Source organism: Osmerus eperlanus, chromosome 11, assembly GCF_963692335.1.
Source record: "Osmerus eperlanus chromosome 11, fOsmEpe2.1, whole genome shotgun sequence".
Lineage (NCBI taxonomy): Eukaryota > Metazoa > Chordata > Actinopteri > Osmeriformes > Osmeridae > Osmerus > Osmerus eperlanus.
The window spans coordinates 7,685,394-7,701,579 of record NC_085028.1 but is presented as its reverse complement, the minus strand read 5'-3'; positions in this window follow the sequence as shown (position 1 = coordinate 7,701,579).

Below are 16,186 nucleotides of genomic sequence, written 5' to 3'. Positions count from 1 at the left end.
CTGGGCCCCTAAGAAGCCGATCACCCTGGACTTAATCAGAGATGAGGTCACAAAACATCTTTCCTGACACAAATCTGCCCTCAAAGAACTGCATGTCTAAAGCCCACAGTCCTCCAGGTCTCCACTACTCTACAAAGCCTTCATATTCTTTAGATGTGAGGGGCCTCTCGGCAGAGCCACATCACTGAGATCAAATACAGTCATGCACTTGATTGACCTCAGCCAGCACTACGAAGCCAGTGCCACGGTCCCAGGAGTTCAAACTGGGATATAAATCAAACACACCTTAGGCACTGCAAGAAATGTGATCCATGTGTTTGACCCCTGTCTGGTTCTCACCTCTGTCAGGGGGTACAGGATGGAGCCTGGGGATGAGGCCAACTCAGCATGTCGGTGTGTGTGTCTGTGTGCATGTATGTCTGTGTGTGTTTGGAGGTGTGTGTGTGTGTGTTTGTATGTAGATGTGAATGTCTGTGCGTGGAGGTGCACGAGTGTGAGCATGTAGGTGTGTGTGTCTGTGTGCATGGGTGTGTGTGGTTGTCACGGGAGGTCTAAGTGGTTTCAGAGAGTGTGAAGGTGTGAAGCATACAGACTAATTAAGTACCATTTGGAAATTGCTAGAATGTCTCTCTCACGTTGCGTTAAAGGGTGTGTGTATACTGCTACAGCTGGGATAGAACCCCATCGTGTGACACACTGTTGTAAATCTGACATAAACCTACTTCGGTGACGTAAAACCAATAGAAAAACACATAAATCTGGAGTTCACCGCCAACACAAACTGGGACATGAAGCTGAGACAACATGATAAAGTAACACAAACCTGACGTGCGTTTTATATAAAGATCAGGGAATACATTTCTTCATGGGGTAACTCTCTGTTCTGTCAAGGTCTTCACGTGACGCTGAGGACACGTGTCGCTGTCTGGATGAAGCCACACAGAGACAGGAGGGGGACTGAAGCCACACAGAGACAGGAGGAGACTGAATCTTCTAGATCACCTCTCCTTTAAACTGCTGAACTGGTGCCTCTCATAAAACGGTCAGGCTCAGATTAGATGGGCTGATCTCTGGTTTCTACATAACGTGTGACGCCCTGGGCTCCCTGTGGGGGTGTGTGTATATGTGTGTGTGTGTATGTGTCTGTATGTAGAATGTGCATGCATGCATGGGTTTTTGCTTAGAGGCAGGAAAAGTTGTGTTCATTGCACTAATGATAAAAACGGGCAAGAAAAGTTGTTTTTAGAGGGGGGAAAAAGATTGACCTGTGACCTGTCAAGTTTTTTAAAAGGAAAAAAAAACTGTTTTTTTAAACAATGAGCCAAGAATGTTGAAAATGACTTGGTTAGACAAAGCTCAACTGCAAAAATGAAAAGGCTAGTCAGTATCAGGACTGTTGATGGGAGCTGTGCCCCTGTTGGTGCATGAGTTGAACCCTACACTGCTCTTCAGTGTGACTGACGGTGCTTGAGGTCACTCCTGCTGTGTCAGTATATCTATATGTACACATTTGTATATTTAGTATTGTGTATTTGTATTGTATTTAGCACATGTATACAAGCATGTACATCTATTTTCACAGAAAGCCCATCTCTGGGAGTGGCTGAAGAGGCTTCTCAAGTTGCCTGTTCTGAAGTTAGTTTCGGTCTGTGTTGCCAAACCCTGTCTTAGTCATGCTCTCTGTCGCCTCCATCCTGGTCAGGAAGGTTTCAGTGAATCTGAGCACGAGGGGTTGAGGGCAGGCAGAGAGGAGGCTGGGGTAATGGTTGAGGGCAGGCAGAGAGGAGGCTGGGGTAATGGTTGAGGGCAGGCAGAGAGGAGGCTGGGGTAATGGTTGAGGGCAGGCAGAGAGGAGGCTGGGGTAATGGTTGAGGGCAGGCAGAGAGGAGGCTGGGGTAATGGTTGAGGGCAGGCAGAGAGGAGGCTGGGGTAATGGTTGAGGGCAGGCAGAGAGGAGGCTGGGGTAATGGTTGAGGGCAGGCAGAGAGGAGGCTGGGGTAATGGTTGAGGGCAGGCAGAGAGGAGGCTGGGGTAATGGTTGAGGGCAGGCAGAGAGGAGGCTGGGGTAATGGTTGAGGGCAGGCAGAGAGGAGGCTGGGGTAATGGTTGAGGGCAGGCAGAGAGGAGGCTGGGGTAATGGTTGAGGGCAGGCAGAGAGGAGGCTGGGGTAATGGTTGAGGGCAGGCAGAGAGGAGGCTGGGGTAATGGTTGAGGGCAGGCAGAGAGGAGGCTGGGGTAATGGTTGAGGGCAGGCAGAGAGGAGGCTGGGGTAATGGTTGAGGGCAGGCAGAGAGGAGGCTGGGGTAATGGTTGAGGGCAGGCAGAGAGGAGGCTGGGGTAATGGTTGAGGGCAGGCAGAGAGGAGGCTGGGGTAATGGTTGAGGGCAGGCAGAGAGGAGGCTGGGGTAATGGTTGAGGGCAGGCAGAGAGGAGGCTGCGGTAATGGTTGAGGGCAGGCAGAGAGGAGGCTGGGGTAATGGTTGAGGGCAGGCAGAGAGGAGGCTGGGGTAATGGTTGAGGGCAGGCAGAGAGGAGGCTGGGGTAATGGTTGAGGGCAGGCAGAGAGGAGGCTGGGGTAATGGTTGAGGGCAGGCAGAGAGGAGGCTGGGGTAATGGTTGAGGGCAGGCAGAGAGGAGGCTGGGGTAATGGTTGAGGGCAGGCAGAGAGGAGGCTGGGGTAATGTTTGAGGGCAGGCAGAGAGGAGGCTGGGGTAATGGTTGAGGGCAGGCAGAGAGGAGGCTGGGGTAATGGTTGAGGGCAGGCAGAGAGGAGGCTGGGGTAATGATTGAGGGCAGGCAGAGAGGAGGCTGGGGTAATGGTTGAGGGCAGGCAGAGAGGAGGCTGGGGTAATGGTTGAGGGCAGGCAGAGAGGAGGCTGGGGTAATGGTTGAGGGCAGGCAGAGAGGAGGCTGGGGTAATGGTTGAGGGCAGGCAGAGAGGAGGCTGGGGTAATGGCTTTTACTCTGCAAGGTTTGGATGTCGCAGAGGAACGTATCAGGGTGATTGTTCTCTCCAGGAGAGATCATGTTGTCCTGGATCTGATCAGAGCGCTGATGTCATTATCAGAGCATCTGATTGGCTGACAGTTTGATGTGGCCCACTTGGATATGGTTGTCTGACTGGCTGCCCAGGATGTAGTTTGGGCTCTGGCATGTGCGTGTGTGTGTCTGTGTCTTATTCTTAATGCAACTATTATTCTCCTTTCACTCAGTGTTTGTTTACTTTCTTTATTTCTGTCATGCTGCCTACTCTCTCCTTCTCTGTCTGTCTCTCCTTTTGCTCTTTGTATCTCTTCTTCCCTCTCTGTTCTCCACTCCTCCCTCCCCCTATCCTTCCTCTCCTCCCTCTCTCTCCACTTGTTTTGTGGGCGTTTTCCTGCTTTGTTTGATATCTGTCACCTTTCTTCTCTTTTATCTCACATGGAACAGATAAGAGCTGTGTGTATGTGTGTGTGTGTGTGTGTGTGTGTGTGTGTGTGTGTGTGTGTGTGTGTGTGTGTGTGTGTGTGTGTGTGTGTGTGTGTGTGTGTGTGTGTGTGTGCGTGTGCGTGTGAGTATGTGTGTGTATGACTGAGAAAGGGTGTGTGTGTGCAGATGTTGGAAAAAACATCTCTGTTCATGAGATGTGTCACATGGTCCAGTATTGATCTCACCATGGTATGTTGGAAGGGAAGTCAGACAAACATTTACTCAACCAATCAGCTTATCTCCTCCAAGCCCCGGACGAAACCCTCGCTGAGGAGCGGGTGTGCCTGAGCAGCCCTTTCATTCACAAATCAAACAATGATTGATGAAATCAACAGACGAGCTACCTGTCAGTGATAATGACATCATTGGAAGAGAGTTATTTATCTTGTGACTTACGGGGTCAGTGACCGATCTCTTCCGTACGAGTTCAGTGGAGAACAGGAAGTATATGATGGCTGTGGACTGATGAGGGATGGTTTTGAGGTTGTGTTTCCTGAGGAGATCTGACCCCATGACCTTCATCTCTTTGTAGTTTGTAGTCAGAAGGAAGTCATCACTCAGTGTTCCAGAATCACATTGGAACCTTTTCTAACGACATAGGAAAGAATTCTATTCTCTCTTTTGTCTCTCCTCATCTCCTTCTATCCCCTCTCCTCTCTTCCTCTCCCCTAACCACCTTTTTACGGGCCAGGGCCAGGGCTGCTGTGTTCCTCACTCCAGTTGAATGCTCTTAAAGATGGACACAGGACTGGCTGTGGACCAGGAAGAGCTGGGCGAGCTGAAGAGGAATGGACTAGTTGTTCAAAGTTATGGGGACAGTTATATAAGTGTCTATCCCCCCCACCTCCCTCATGCCCTAACACCCCACCTCCCCTCACCTCTCCTCACGCCATGCTGTGTCTAAAGTATGTTATTGTTTGACAGTCAGGTGGCTGAGCGGTGAGGGAGTCGGGCTAGTAATCTGAAGGTTGCCAGTTCGATTCCCGGCCGAGTCAAATGACGTTGTGTCCTTCACCCTACTTGCCTCGGGGGGAATGTCCCTGTACTTACTGTAAGTCGCTCTGGATAAGAGCGTCTGCTAAATGACTAAATGTAAATCTCCTTCAAAGATAACTCCTTTCCATCTCCTTCCTCTCTTATCCTCCCTTCTCTTCTCTTCTCCCCTCCTCTTTTCTCCTGTCCTGTCTTTCCACCTCCTCTCGTCTCCTCTCTCCATATTGTCTCTTTAAGGCAGACAGCACCTGGGGAAACGCTCCAGTGATCTCTGTACAGCAGAGTCTCACCCCTGGACTGAAATACAGGACTGAACATGTAGTACAACTCTGTGCTCTCATTTCAGAAACATACACTCTCTCTATCTTTCTCTCTCTCTCACACATTATTTCTCTCTCTCGCTCTCTCCCTTTATCTCTCTCTCACTTTTTCTTCATCTGTCTCTCTATTGCCCTTTATCCCACTTCTTTATTTCATTTCTTGATTGATAAAGAGAAACAATAGCTTGTTCTTTCAGAGGTGGCTTTCAGGGGCACCTCTAAGCCACAGCTTATTCTCTTTTTCTCTCTCTCTCTTTCAATTTCACTTTCTCTCTCTCTCTCTCTCTTTAGCCTTTTCTCCAAAGCCCCGGCCCTGCCCTCTCACTTCATTGACCTCTCTCGTTCTCTCACCCCTCAACCCTTCCCATGCCTCTTTAAGCTAAGATGACCCCCCTTCATGTCCTCCTCCCAACCCAAGCACTTCATTGCTCTCTGACAGTGTCTGAGCTCACACAGTCACTGTTTTTGTCTATTGGGGTGAGCGCTGGGGGTGAAGGGGGGGGAGGAGGGGATGTGATTCCTCTTGGGGACTCCCACCTCCATCCCTGAGCTACAGCTCTGCTCCAGGATGACAGTGTCTGTTTCGTATCTGTTCGGTTAGTTCCACTGCACTGAATAGAAACATGCCCAAATCTGACAATATTTATAAATTGCCCGACAGCATTTGGTAATGAGCTCTAATTGGCTCCAGGCGGGGTTGCCCCGCCCCTGCAGACAGTCATCACAGTGATTGTTCCCCCTCTTTAACCAGAGGTTAAAGGACCCCTCACCCCAGCCCCCTGACACGCTTTGAAACCTGAGAGAGCAGCCCTGACCTCCTACCCTTTACCTCCCCACCTCCCACGCTAGGGGAACCCCCCTCACCCCCACCCCAGCCACAGGATGTGACCAGAGGGGAGAGACAGCTCTGTGGGAGGGCTTTGACCCCAGACACTGTCCAGACCAGCCGTCTGACCGCAGCTACCTGAGAGAGAGGGAGAGAAGAGGAGAGAGGGGGAGAGAGGGAGAAAGAGGAGGAGAGAAGGAGGGAGGATAAGGGAGGGGGAGGGGCTCTCTGTAGAAGGGCTGTGACCCCAGACACTGTCCAGACCTTGTCACCCACCTTGAGACAGACTGTATGGAGAGATGGGGGAGAGAGAGGGAGACAGGGAGGTGACACAACATCAGGGGGATGAGAAGAGGAGACAGGAGAGGGGGGGAGAGGAGGATAGAGGAAAAGACAGATGAGAGGAGGATAGAGGAAAAGACAGATGAGAGGAGGATAGAGGAGGATAGAGGAGGAGACAGGAGGAGACAGGAGAGAAGGGGACTGGAGAGAGGAGGAGAAAGAGGATGGTTTGATGGTGTCACTGTGTGGGTTTTGTTTTTACACTGTCTAGTATTTCGTTTTTATGTCCTGTGTTCTGGCTGTCATTTGGTTTTATTGATTTAATTTGTTAATCGTTAGCGTGCCTATTTAAGTCAGGCCCTTTGTTTGTTTCTTTGTGAGGTATTGTTTGTGTTAGTGACATCATGAGCCTACAGATAATTAATATTGAGACTGTGTATAGACTTTTGCCCTTTATCTTTGACTTCGACTATTGCCTAGCCTTTTGGATTCATTTTTGCCTTGTGGATTAGGATTGTTTCTGTACGATTCTTGCCTTGTCCTTTTTGGGAGAAAAATTAACCCATCACTGTGTACTCTGAGTCTGGGTCCTCTTCCCTTTCTGGGATCTATCTGGGATCGTGACAGTCACTGCAGTTTAACTAACTAAACTCTTAGCTTTCTCTGTGTATAATACAGACCCCCTTTAGTGGACAGACTGTGACCTTGGGGTCGAGATTAGACCTCATACGTCCTGACGTGAGAGGAGATCATCATCTTTACTGGGCTCTGAACCCAGGAGCCCTTTAGAGGACACACACACACACATTCTCTTCTATTCTTCTTATCATTCCAATTTTCTTATTCTCATGTATTCACTCCCTGTCTTCACTCTTTCTCCCTTCCAACCCCGCCCTCGCCACCACAGCCACCCCCCGCCACCCTCTTCTGTTGAAAGCGTTCAGTCATTGGCAGTAAAGTTCAGAGAAACAAACAGTCTTTGTCATATTGCCACTGGTCAATCCATGACATCCATTTGCTTTCACTCTCTCTCTCTCTCTCTCTCTCTCTCTCTCTCTCTCTCTCTCTCTCTCTCTCTCTCTCTCTCTCTCTCTCTCTCTCTCTCTCTCTCTCTCTCTCTCACTCTCGCTCTCGCTCTCTCTCGCTCTCTCTCGCTCTCTTTCTCTCCCCCCCTCTGCCTTTCCCTCTCATTCTCTCTCTTTTGTTTGGTCAAGGCTTTTCCCAGAAAGTCCTATTGAAAGACAACTGGATTCCTCTCTCTCAGTTCCCTTGCTCTCTCTCTCTCTTTCTTCCCCCCTCTCTCTCTATTCACAAGCGGAAGGGTTTGAAGCCTACGACAGAGGTGTTTTGTCCTTCACCTCTTCACCCTTTCATTCGGATGGCATTTTTTCTTTTCTTTTTTTCTTTAATCTGCTCCCATTGTTCCAATAACAAAACAACAAGAAAGTTTGACTGCCGTCGACTGCTGTTGACTGTTACCGGGAAGGTTGGAGTTCTGGGTAATGGAGGTGGTGACGGGAATGCGTGTCAAAAGCAAAGCCTCTGTTAGTGAGGCGTGGACTTCAAGGTTTTCTTTCATTGTGTGCCCAGGCTTGGTCTGTCCTGTTGGAGTGTGTGTGGGAATGAATTGTTTTTCTGCAGATGGGTAATTAGCTCAGTGTCTGGTTGGATTCGGGTCCTAGTCCAGCCAGTCCAGTCTAGTCCATTACTAAGGAACAGGATAATCTCTGCTCTGGCTTATGTAAAGAATGACCCTGCGACCTGTGGCTTTAGCCTGGGGAGGGGTCAGTTTGTGTGTGTGTGTTTAAGGGGTCAGTGTGTGTGTGTAGGGGTCAATGTTTGTGTGTGTGTGTGTGGAGTGTTGTGTGTATGTAGAGGTCAGTATGTGTATAGGGGTATGTGTGTGTTAAGGTTGGTGTTTATGTGTGTGTGTGTGTGTGTGTCTGTGTGTGTGTGTGTGTGTGTGTGTGTAGGGGTGTGTGAGGGGAGGATGAGGAAGACTTTGAGGGAGGAAGATGAAGGGAGGCAAGCATAAGGAGACAGAGATGGATAATAATAGAGATAACTAGGGAATGAGACAGAAAGGAGGAAGGAAAGATAAAGAGAGAGAAATGCAGACAGTGATGGACACTCCCTCAGAAAAATGTAATGAAAAGTGTAATGAAGCAAGCAGGATGAAGCAAGAGAAAGAAAGAGAGAGAGAGAGAGAGAGAGAGAGAGAGAGAGAGAGAGAGAGAGAGAGAGAGAGAGAGAGAGAGAGAGAGAGAGAGAAAACAAGAGAGAAAGAAAGAAAGATTGAAAACCTCCATGCTCCAGTCCTCTAATTGCTCTAATTAGAGTCTGACTTCCTGGTGTAGCATGACAGGCCAAAGTGACCTTGACCTTTTACACAGACCTACAGACAATCTCACATTGAACAACTAGGCTGTGTGTGTCAAAGTGTGTCTGTGTGTGTGTGTGTTTGTGCGTGTGTGTGAGACGGGGGGGGGGGGGGCAGTCAGGCATTGCTTGTGTGAGTGTAGGGGTAAGAGTGTGTGTATAAGTGTGTGTTTCTACAATGGGGGGCAGTGTGATTACGTGAGTGTGTGGGTGTGAGTGGGTTCATGGTGCCCCATCTGACGTAAATCTGATACACTGACACACATTCTATTTCCATGCTTCGTGTGTGTGACTCGCCATCAGCTCTGAGAGTCTGAAGAACTACACACTCTCCCTCTCTCCCCCTCTCTACCCACACACACTCCCTCGAACTCCATTCTCTCTTCCCAAGCACTCTCCTTCTCCCTCTCTTCTGTCCTTGTTCCCTCTTTCCTTCTCTCCACCTACGCACACTCCCTTTCTCCATCTCTCTACTTAACCTACACGTCCTCCCTCTCTCATTTCTTCCTACTCTCTGCTTTCTCCTTCTCTCCCTTTCATTTAGGCCCACTCTTTTTCCCCATATCTCCTCCCTTTCATTTGGTTTCACTCCCACTCTCCCACTGTGTGTGTAACTCTGCTACAGGGCATCCCAGCACCACTAAACATAGCAGCCAGAATCCAACTGACAGGACAGCGTGCTAGGTGTGTGTTGTGTGTGTGTGCGTGCGTGTTCTAAACATAGCAGCCTTCACTTAACTGGCAGGACAGTCTCCATGCCCAAAACAGCTGATCTAACAATATACCGTACACTGTGTGTGTGGAGTCAGTTACAACACTGCCTCCCATAAGATACTGCACGCAAGCTGTCACCCACGCACACACATGCTCTTACACACACACACACACACACATTCACACACACGCAAATGCATATGCACATATACACACAGTGATCATGTTTTACACACTGAACCATGACAGTGCATGCAAGCTGTCACCCAGACACGCACGCACACACACATACACAGAGACACATGCAGAAAAGAGGCAATGTAGAAGGCAGGTTGACAGAGCAGATGGGGTCTGTAGGCAGGAGTGGGAACACAGTGTTTCTGTCAGTGTCAAAGGACACCATTGACCAGAAGAGCACAGTGTATGTGTGTGTAGGCAGACAAACAAGAGGCTGGCTTGCTCCCTGTGACAAGTCCCTCCATCCCTCCATCACTCTTGTCTCTCCATCCTTCAGTCTCTGAGAGAAGTTATAGAATCCGTCAACAAGGACACTCCCACCAGTGGACTAGCTGGATGGACTGACTGCTCAGTAGGCAAACCCAAAGACAACAAACTTCTGAAGCATTCAAACTTCTGGAAGAAGACATGTCGAACAAGCGTGCCACCTCCACACCAGCGGAAAACCAAAGAAAAATCAAAAACAAACCATGCAAAACTTATTTCAGCACAAGGTGTTTCCACGGTTACGAATGGTTAAATATAGTGGCTTTTGTTTTTCGAGTATTTCTGTCTGTCGCTGCACAGACAGTGGTGGAGAGCAGAAATACCCACCAGTCATGTCTCATATCTCATGTGCAGAACACAGCTCATCACTCACATCACATGTATAAATACGTCAAGATAAACAAACTACACACACACTCACATCACATGTATAAATACGCCAAGATCAACAAACTAGAGGCCTCCAGAGACAGACATAGAGACTGACCTGTTATATAAACACTTACACACACACTCACACACAGTCTCTCTATGTCTCTCTGTGTCTCTCTCTTTCTTTCTTTCTTTCTTTCTTTCTGTCTCTCACTGTCTCTCCCACTCTCTTTCTGTCTTTGCCTCTCTGTCTTTCACTCTTTCTGTTTTCTATATCTCTCTATCTCTCTGTGCTCCCCCTGCAATAAACAGTGATGAAGGTTAGATCATGTGTTTGGTCAGACGACTGTTGAGTAAATAAACGTTGTTTTTTTCCATCAGCACTGTTCAACAGCATGACCTCCACTTACGGGAAAAAGGGTTTTAGTGTTTGTGTTTCAGTAAACACATGCATACACACACACACACACTTTCTCTCTCTCACACACACATGCACAAGCAAAGTTCTGGCTGATGAAATGAGGGTGGTGATTGTGACCCGGGACTCTTCTTTTAACCCCAGTGGCGTGACAGGAAGTATCACCTCTTCATCATCGTCATCACCAGCAGCAGCTTTAGCATCCTAACCTTCATGAGGACCCTTCTTTTCACGTGCTCGTCACCATCATCATCATAGCCTCTTCATCATCAGGGCCTCCATCATCATCATCATCATCATCATCACCATCACCTTCATCGTTAGAGCTGTGTTCAGCTGGGTTCCGCTCTTCCTTGAAAGACCGTGGGAATCCCCCTGTCTGGCATCTGCCAACCCAGCTATCATGTGTCCTGCTCACAACACACACACACTCGTACATGCACACACACACACGTCACACAATCACACGTACACTCACACACATACCCGCAAGCACACACAGACACGCACACACATGATCACCGATACACACACAGACACACAAGCCATGTTATTCAGCTTTCTTTGGGCAGTGTGTCACTCTCTTTGTTGCCACAGAGACTCATGTCTGTTTCACCCCAGGGAGAAGAGCAGAGATCACGTTTCACTCCAACATCTGCTGCTGTAACACACACACACACACACACACACCTCTAACCCCTGCTGCTGACTGTGGGCCTCTGTGTTTTTCTGAGAGAGACTGTTCGCCTACTAACCTTCAAGCAACCCGTCATAGCAACCCGCCGTAGTAACAACTTCTAAACCAATGCCAGGTGTGGTCAGATCTTGACAAAACAAAGTTTTTGTTAGAAGGTTGTCTGACTGGGTTGTTGCGATCATTGTAAGATGAGATCAACTTCCGGGATTTTGTACAATTGCAGATAGTGTCTAAATGTGTGTATGTGGAACAGAGATCTCTACAATTATCTCCTTATCTCAGTGTTTAATTACATGTCTGATAGAACAGCTCATTCAGGACGAGGGATGCACTACACACATATAGTAGACACACACGTACACACACACACTCACAGTTGTAATCACTGCCTTGCAGAAGACCCTCTGGTCATTCACAAACACTATTGTTTGTTTTACTCTGTAATTGACCCGAGTTTGAAAGATTACTCTCTATCTCATCCCTGCATCAATTCATCAACAACTGTGGCTGCTTAGACACACACACACACACACACACACATGCACAACCACACACTGATGCACATACACACACATGCACACATATTCATACAAGCCTATACGCACACACACACACACACACACAAACACACACATTCCTGTGCTGATATGAATGGCAGCCATTGATTCCTCTCCCTTTGAGGCCTGCTCCCTGAGTGACTGTGGTATTGAACAGGTAAGTGGTGGTTGGTAAGAAGATATGTCTCCCTCAACCACACACACAAATACACACACAAATACACACATACACCTTCACACACAAACATACACCCATGGACATGCAGGAACACACACATCTTCAAATAAAAACACGCACATACCGACATACACACATACTCACACCACACACGGCCACACACACAGCCACACACACTCCCGTATACTCCTTCAAACACACACACCTTCGCACACACACATTGCTATTGTTCAGCAACTTCCTGGGCCTCTTTTCTACCTGCCGGCACATTCCTGTCAATTCATTGTGTCTTCTTTCTGTCTTGCTTTCTTGCTTTCTTGCTTTCTTGCTTTCCCTGTTCTCAGTTAAGTTTCCTTTCTGTGTCTGTTTGACATGAGCTTCTGGGAAGGGCTCTAAAGGAGATACAGGAGAACACCCAGCCTGGGAGAACCACCATGGACCATTATCTGGCACGCTGCTTATTCTGCCTCCGGGCTGGAAGAATACCCTGGAGCACTATCCAGCAGGTGATGAAGAGAGATTTACAACCTGAGAGAGACACAGAACTCTCACACTCCATCCATACCTCTCACTCTCTCCTTCTTACTCTCTCAACCTCCATGACATCACTCCACGCCTCCATAAAACCCCCGTTCCATCCAAATGCTGTCAATTTTCTTTGTGCATCGTTGTTTTAACCCTCGTGCTGCCTTCGGGTCACATGACCCAAAGGTTCATAACGAACCATCATTGTGTTTACCCAATTTTACCCAATACAAAAACAAATAAAAATACTTTTCTTCTAACCTTCGCAATGTGGGGGGTCTGAGACAGCCCGACGGTTAAAAGAAAATGCTTCACTTTGTTTTTGTATGCGGTAAAGTTGTCGCAATACGACGGTGGGTCACAATGACTGATGGGTCAGAACGACCCGAGGAGAACACAAGGGTTAAAGACTAGTCAGGATGCATAGACGTTATTCTTATGAAGTTCTTCCCAGATAGAGACAAGAGAGGATATGTTTGTGTGTGTGCATGTGTTTGTGTCTGTATGGGTATGTGTGTGTGTGTCTAAGGAAACAGGAGACAGAGAGGAACCTTTACACAGATGTCAGTGTTTAGGATCTCTGACCTTCCTCTGTTCCTTAATGAAGTACTTAGTGACTCCCCCCCCCTTCCTTTCTGCTGCCCCCCCCCTACCCTTCCCTCGGATAGAGAGCTTAAACCCCTTTACCTTTCAACCCTGAACCCACCTCATAATCCACCCCTCCCCCATTCCTCCTCCTCCTAAACTACTGAGCGTGTATACAGATCCTCACCCCAGGACACTCTTAATACACCGGCCCCCTGCTCCCCCACACCCTCCCTACTCTGTCAACTCTCTCTCCTCTTCCTCCTCCCCCTCTTTGTGTGGATAGAGACAGGGGACTGTCATGTGTTTTCCTATCTTCCTCTTCTCCCTCTCTTCCAATTCCCCCTCCTCCCCTTTTTCCCCAGCGGAGTCTCTGAGAGGCTGAGTGCCTGGCTGGGTGGTCCCCCCTCCCCCCCCCTCTCCCCCCCCTCGTCCTGGGTCAGGGGTCGGGGGGCAGCCCCAGTGGTGTGTGGGAAACGTGCGTCCCTGCACGTTAATGGTGTAGCACCGTCAGAAGGAAAGGGTGCAGGCGCCCTGATTTCCTCTCTCTCTCTCTCTCTCTCTCTCTTTCTCTCTCACACACACACTCACGCAGAGCACAGGGATGAGGGGTCAGGAGGACAGGGGCTCCACGTTGGTGTCAGTTACAGTTATGATTTATTGGGTCCATTACTCCTCCGTATGTGACGGTGTTTGTCCAGAGAGAGATAAGAACACACTTGCAGGAGGATATTAGAGTGTGTGTGTGTGTGCGTGGGCATGTGTGTGTGCGTGGGCATGTGTGTGTGTGCGTGGGGACGTGTGTGGTAGCTGTGACCCCATGCTGTGTTTTTGCTCCAGGAGGTTTATTGGTGCTGTCTAGCCAGTGTTATATCAGCAGGCCTCAGTGGGGTTTAAGAGGGGCTGGTGACTGCTTATTTAACTGGTTAATTCCTCCAGGCTTTCGAAATGAGGGCGTGGGAGGGGCTAAGCAGTCTGGGAGGGGCTTAACAAGAGGGGAGTGGCCACGCAAGGTGGGCGGGACTGTGGAAAAACAAGGTACAGGTTCAGAGGTGTGAGGTGCTCCATGCACGCGCACACACACCAGTCTGTGCATGCGTCCAAAGACACACACACAATCATAAGTACACACACCTCCTCATTATTGCGTAACACATGCCCCCAGCTTGTACCAGGGCCTAGTCCTGCAGTGTTACAATACAGAGCCTCTCTGGCTGCACACCACACCCACAACACACACTTATGCAACACAGTCTGGGTTTGGGCATGTTGGGGATGAGTGTGCGGGGTTGGGGGGGGTGGGGTGGTATGTATTGTGTGTGTGTATGTGCATATAGGGCTTAGGCATGTTGCGGATGTGCATGTGTGTGAACTTGTGAGTGTGTGTGTGCACGTGTGGGTGTTTGCTTGGTGTCGGTATCTCCGAGGAGGGAAGAGGGAAGCATGTGCATGGTAGGTATCGCTGTTCCATGTGAACCGAACACACACCTTAGACTGGGATTCTAAGAGTCAGAGATTCACTTTGAGGACATCCATGTACATAGATCCTGCCTCCTTATTGTGTTGCGATGGTTGTGATGGTGTGGAGGTCAATCCCACCGAGCAGGAGACAGCAGTAGGATCCCAGTTTCGTAAGTTACAGATCTCATGGTAAAATGAAAACGTGTGGGAAGTTGGCATCCGCTGTGTGTGTGTGCATGTGTGCGTTTATGTATACAGGACTTGTGGAGGAGAGGGGCTCTCCGAGAGGAAGTGACATCATGGAAAGCTAGTGAGGGGGGAGACAAGCCTCCAGGAGGTCTCTGTGATTAAGAGATTACTGTGGAAATGAAATGTTTCAATCCCACACACACAAACACACACACACACAAACACTACTCTGTTTAGTGAATGGAATTGGCTGAATCAGCACACTGTACAGGCAAACTAAACTCAAATAAGATTCTTTAATCTCCAACACATACAGTGAACCCACACACCACACAAACCGATCACACCCATCACACACACAGTTTCATGGAGATTGTCCAGCGCAGTAATATTTTCCATGCTAGATAGAGGAATCCTTAGCAGCTGTTGTAAGACTCCCAGGTGGGCAAACCCCAGACAAGCCATGTACTCTACAACACACACAGCCTCTCACCAGCCTGCCTGCAGGAAAGCTTTATTTCAATGAACAGAGTTCATCTCCTTACTTAAACAGAGTTCAGCTCGATTCACTGAAAAAACATAAAGAAAAATGTACAATGTCACACAAGGCGCCATATTGACCTGTCCATGATCTGGTTTCTTGTGTTATCCACACAGCATCAAAGGTTGACTTTAAACAGAACATTACCTATCACGTCTGTACTTCCAGTGGTAAACAAAGTTGCCTATGTAGACGTGCCGTTGGCATAACTACCAGTAGCGGGCCCGACAAAGTCTCTGGTGCGGACGGGTGTGGCAGCGTGACTAAAATACAATTTAACTATTTTAATAGAAAAGTAAACAAACAACAACTGACCCCAACTGTACAGTTATCTAAGAACACCAAACAGTAGACTGAGCCTGTTGTTGGCATGACAACCAACTGCCATTGGCATGACCCCCCCGTCCCCGTCCCCCGTCCGTGGGAGCCCAGGAGGGGGTCATGACGCGGGAACCAGGCTAGTGTGCCCCCACTGGAGACCCCTACAGGGAGAACACCAGGGGTCTCTTGTGTCCGAGCCTCGGGCTGTGTGTGTGTGTGTGTGTGTGTGTGTGTGTGTGTGTGTGTGTGTGTGTGTGTGAGAGAGAGAGTGTGTCTCTGTATGTGTGTGTTCGCAAAGAGTCTGCGCGGGCACATGTTGTGAAGAGTTCTGTATGTGTGTCCCAATCCACACTGTAGCCATGGTAACAATAAACAAAGGAGTCAGACAAAATGTCACTTATCTGAAGTCAACTCCAAAAGACCCTACTCAGCCCTTAAACTCACCACTTACACAATGCCTCATTTTCCGCTTTCATTGTCCTCTACTGACCTGCCTTCCAGAGCCCTGGAGGCAAGCTACTTGGGCCAGTGTGACCTGCTAATCTAACCCCAGGCTTCTAAAGGCCTAGTGTTTGGTCAGGCTTTGGTCCCCTTAATGAAGGGTCTTTCAGGGATATGTGTCAGATCCCTCACATGGACACAATCCCTGAGTGTTCACCTGAGTAGGACAATGAAGATAGCGGGGGAGGAAAGAGAGAGGAGGAGAGGAGGAAGGAGAGGAGGAAGGTAGTGGGAGGGAGAGGAGGCAGAGAGGCAGGGAGAGAGGGATGGCGAGATGGAGGGAGGGAGGGAGGGAGGGAGGGAGGGAGGGAGGGAGGGAGGGCAAAGGGGACAGAAAGAGAATGTGGAGTGTTGT